Source organism: Osmerus mordax, chromosome 11 (assembly GCF_038355195.1).
Source record: "Osmerus mordax isolate fOsmMor3 chromosome 11, fOsmMor3.pri, whole genome shotgun sequence".
NCBI classification, from domain to species: Eukaryota; Metazoa; Chordata; class Actinopteri; order Osmeriformes; family Osmeridae; genus Osmerus; species Osmerus mordax.
Window position 1 is genome coordinate 1,067,501 of NC_090060.1, and position 5,000 is coordinate 1,072,500.

Consider the following 5,000-nt stretch of genomic DNA (forward strand, 5'->3'; position numbering starts at 1 on the left):
TACCACTGAACCACCAATGCTTCCGTGACGAGTGGGACGTGACGTCACGTGCCAGAATGCCGTCACGCTAAGACGGGAGGCGAGAGGGTTGGAAAGGGTTACAAAAGGGTTACAAAAGCCAGAGAGATGCACAGTCTCTTTCGTGAGTCTTTCCGTCTGCCTCACGGTGGGGTTCCATGGTGTAACGAACGGTCAGCACTCTGGACTCTGAATCCAGCAATCCGAGTTCAAATCTCGGTGGAACCTACAAGAGATTTTGATCTGAGAACCCAAACCCGCCCTTGACAGCGGCTGCTTGGTTTCAACCTTCTTCTCAGGACACAGGGTTTGGGACCAATCATCGTCCTGTGAAGAACTGCTGGCAGATCCGGGCGTGGTTGAAGTCAGCCCCTGCTGGACAGATGGTTCCACGTGTCCCGCTTTTTTGTGCAAGTGTAACGCTGAAGAATACGCGTTGTTCAGTTATTGCTAAAGGGACATGTAAAACCATGCCCCCTAATAGTGTTACCATGGTGTTGGTGTGGGGACAGTGGGATGGGGGCTGCATTCGCCCATTCTTGTGTGGAGCGGTGCGGGGTGAACCCCCTTCTTGGGAGGTTCGGGATGAATCCCCTTTCATCAAGTTTCAAACACAAATATTCGTATTTTTCATTTAATGTTGTTAAGAAGAGCCAAGTTAGCTACTTTAAATGATGTTATTCATCTAGTCTAGGTAACTTCAGTCATTTGAGGAGTGATGCGATGGTTCTGATAGCCGCACGTGTTAGCGACGAGAAACCTAAAACCATACGATCACGACTCATTTTCTGTTCTATTGTAAATGTGTTTTTGCTCATTCTTGTTTGGAGCCATGCCGGATGTCCCGAATAGCCACCCGGTCATCTTACTGCAACACACGAATGTCTGACAGAAATAAAGTGTCCTTCAAATCAAGTTCTGTGAGATGCCAGTGAACCACACTAAGCAAAAAGAGCATTTCTCCCCGTCAGGGAATTGAACCCTGGTCTCCCGCGTGACAGGTGGGGATACTGACCACTATACTAACGAGGACACGGTAGTCTGACTTGGAGCGCCGTGCTAGCTCAAGAGGTTACACGCGGCAAAGAGGCCAAATCAACTGAAAGCAAGGCCAACGACGGTCCACGCAAGAGCAGTGCATTGGCCGGGAATCGAACCCGGGCCTCACGCGTGGCAGGCGAGAATTCTACCACTGAACCACCAATGCTTCCGTGACGAGTGGGACGTGACGTCACGTGCCAGAATGCCGTCACGCTAAGACGGGAGGCGAGAGGGTTGGAAAGGGTTACAAAAGGGTTACAAAAGCCAGAGAGATGCACAGTCTCTTTCGTGAGTCTTTCCGTCTGCCTCACGGTGGGGTTCCATGGTGTAACGAACGGTCAGCACTCTGGACTCTGAATCCAGCAATCCGAGTTCAAATCTCGGTGGAACCTACAAGAGCTTTTGATCTGAGAACCCAAACCCGCCCTTGACAGCGGCTGCTTGGTTTCAACCTTCTTCTCAGGACACAGGGTTTGGGACCAATCATCGTCCTGTGAAGAACTGCTGGCAGATCCGGGCGTGGTTGAAGTCAGCCCCTGCTGGACAGATGGTTCCACGTGTCCCGCTTTTTTGTGCAAGTGTAACGCTGAAGAATACGCGTTGTTCAGTTATTGCTAAAGGGACATGTAAAACCATGCCCCCTAATAGTGTTACCATGGTGTTGGTGTGGGGACAGTGGGATGGGGGCTGCATTCGCCCATTCTTGTGTGGAGCGGTGCGGGGTGAACCCCCTTCTTGGGAGGTTCGGGATGAATCCCCTTTCATCAAGTTTCAAACACAAATATTCGTATTTTTCATTTAATGTTGTTAAGAAGAGCCAAGTTAGCTACTTTAAATGATGTTATTCATCTAGTCTAGGTAACTTCAGTCATTTGAGGAGTGATGCGATGGTTCTGATAGCCGCACGTGTTAGCGACGAGAAACCTAAAACTATACGATCACGACTCATTTTCTGTTCTATTGTAAATGTGTTTTTGCTCATTCTTGTTTGGAGCCATGCCGGATGTCCCGAATAGCCACCCGGTCATCTTACTGCAACACACGAATGTCTGACAGAAATAAAGTGTCCTTCAAATCAAGTTCTGTGAGATGCCAGTGAACCACACTAAGCAAAAAGAGCATTTCTCCCCGTCAGGGAATGGAACCCTGGTCTCCCGCGTGACAGGCGGGGATACTGACCACTATACTAACGAGGACACGGTAGTCTGACTTGGAGCGCCGTGCTAGCTCAAGAGGTTACACGCGGCAAAGAGGCCAAATCAACTGAAAGCAAGGCCAACGACGGTCCACGCAAGAGCAGTGCATTGGCCGGGAATCGAACCCGGGCCTCCCGCGTGGCAGGCGAGAATTCTACCACTGAACCACCAATGCTTCCGTGACGAGTGGGACGTGACGTCACGTGCCAGAATGCCGTCACGCTAAGACGGGAGGCGAGAGGGTTGGAAAGGGTTACAAAAGGGTTACAAAAGCCAGAGAGATGCACAGTCTCTTTCGTGAGTCTTTCCGTCTGCCTCACGGTGGGGTTCCATGGTGTAACGAACGGTCAGCACTCTGGACTCTGAATCCAGCAATCCGAGTTCAAATCTCGGTGGAACCTACAAGAGCTTTTGATCTGAGAACCCAAACCCGCCCTTGACAGCGGCTGCTTGGTTTCAACCTTCTTCTCAGGACACAGGGTTTGGGACCAATCATCGTCCTGTGAAGAACTGCTGGCAGATCCGGGCGTGGTTGAAGTCAGCCCCTGCTGGACAGATGGTTCCACGTGTCCCGCTTTTTTGTGCAAGTGTAACGCTGAAGAATACGCGTTGTTCAGTTATTGCTAAAGGGACATGTAAAACCATGCCCCCTAATAGTGTTACCATGGTGTTGGTGTGGGGACAGTGGGATGGGGGCTGCATTCGCCCATTCTTGTGTGGAGCGGTGCGGGGTGAACCCCCTTCTTGGGAGGTTCGGGATGAATCCCCTTTCATCAAGTTTCAAACACAAATATTCGTATTTTTCATTTAATGTTGTTAAGAAGAGCCAAGTTAGCTACTTTAAATGATGTTATTCATCTAGTCTAGGTAACTTCAGTCATTTGAGGAGTGATGCGATGGTTCTGATAGCCGCACGTGTTAGCGACGAGAAACCTAAAACCATACGATCACGACTCATTTTCTGTTCTATTGTAAATGTGTTTTTGCTCATTCTTGTTTGGAGCCATGCCGGATGTCCCGAATAGCCACCCGGTCATCTTACTGCAACACACGAATGTCTGACAGAAATAAAGTGTCCTTCAAATCAAGTTCTGTGAGATGCCAGTGAACCACACTAAGCAAAAAGAGCATTTCTCCCCGTCAGGGAATTGAACCCTGGTCTCCCGCGTGACAGGTGGGGATACTGACCACTATACTAACGAGGACACGGTAGTCTGACTTGGAGCGCCGTGCTAGCTCAAGAGGTTACACGCGGCAAAGAGGCCAAATTAACTGAAAGCAAGGCCAACGACGGTCCACGCAAGAGCAGTGCATTGGCCGGGAATCGAACCCGGGCCTCACGCGTGGCAGGCGAGAATTCTACCACTGAACCACCAATGCTTCCGTGACGAGTGGGACGTGACGTCACGTGCCAGAATGCCGTCACGCTAAGACGGGAGGCGAGAGGGTTGGAAAGGGTTACAAAAGGGTTACAAAAGCCAGAGAGATGCACAGTCTCTTTCGTGAGTCTTTCCGTCTGCCTCACGGTGGGGTTCCATGGTGTAACGAACGGTCAGCACTCTGGACTCTGAATCCAGCAATCCGAGTTCAAATCTCGGTGGAACCTACAAGAGCTTTTGATCTGAGAACCCAAACCCGCCCTTGACAGCGGCTGCTTGGTTTCAACCTTCTTCTCAGGACACAGGGTTTGGGACCAATCATCGTCCTGTGAAGAACTGCTGGCAGATCCGGGCGTGGTTGAAGTCAGCCCCTGCTGGACAGATGGTTCCACGTGTCCCGCTTTTTTGTGCAAGTGTAACGCTGAAGAATACGCGTTGTTCAGTTATTGCTAAAGGGACATGTAAAACCATGCCCCCTAATAGTGTTACCATGGTGTTGGTGTGGGGACAGTGGGATGGGGGCTGCATTCGCCCATTCTTGTGTGGAGCGGTGCGGGGTGAACCCCCTTCTTGGGAGGTTCGGGATGAATCCCCTTTCATCAAGTTTCAAACACAAATATTCGTATTTTTCATTTAATGTTGTTAAGAAGAGCCAAGTTAGCTACTTTAAATGATGTTATTCATCTAGTCTAGGTAACTTCAGTCATTTGAGGAGTGATGCGATGGTTCTGATAGCCGCACGTGTTAGCGACGAGAAACCTAAAACCATACGATCACGACTCATTTTCTGTTCTATTGTAAATGTGTTTTTGCTCATTCTTGTTTGGAGCCATGCCGGATGTCCCGAATAGCCACCCGGTCATCTTACTGCAACACACGAATGTCTGACAGAAATAAAGTGTCCTTCAAATCAAGTTCTGTGAGATGCCAGTGAACCACACTAAGCAAAAAGAGCATTTCTCCCCGTCAGGGAATTGAACCCTGGTCTCCCGCGTGACAGGCGAGGATACTGACCACTATACTAACGAGGACACGGTAGTCTGACTTGGAGCGCCGTGCTAGCTCAAGAGGTTACACGCGGCAAAGAGGCCAAATCAACTGAAAGCAAGGCCAACGACGGTCCACGCAAGAGCAGTGCATTGGCCGGGAATCGAACCCGGGCCTCCCGCGTGGCAGGCGAGAATTCTACCACTGAACCACCAATGCTTCCGTGACGAGTGGGACGTGACGTCACGTGCCAGAATGCCGTCACGCTAAGACGGGAGGCGAGAGGGTTGGAAAGGGTTACAAAAGGGTTACAAAAGCCAGAGAGATGCACAGTCTCTTTCGTGAGTCTTTCCGTCTGCCTCACGGTGGGGTTCCATGG

The 5,000-nt window shown here is 50.3% G+C and overlaps 3 non-coding genes across 3 annotated transcripts in view; all 3 read right to left on the reverse strand.

Moving 5' to 3' along the window:
• The window catches only part of trnag-gcc (transfer RNA glycine (anticodon GCC)), a 71-nt gene extending 51 nt beyond the window's left edge, over nt 1–20 (reverse strand). The window contains exon 1 of the tRNA in view: nt 1–20. This exon is cut by the window's left edge and continues 51 nt beyond it. This is a non-coding gene — a tRNA (tRNA-Gly).
• Nucleotides 21–2,359: 2,339 nt separating this feature from the next.
• Nucleotides 2,360–2,430, reverse strand: trnag-gcc (transfer RNA glycine (anticodon GCC)). The gene has a single exon. It is a non-coding gene; the product is annotated as a tRNA-Gly (tRNA).
• A 2,339-nt stretch (nt 2,431–4,769) lies between these two features.
• trnag-gcc (transfer RNA glycine (anticodon GCC)) lies at nt 4,770–4,840 on the reverse strand. Its single transcript has one exon. It is a non-coding gene; the product is annotated as a tRNA-Gly (tRNA).
• Nucleotides 4,841–5,000: the final 160 nt, after the last annotated feature.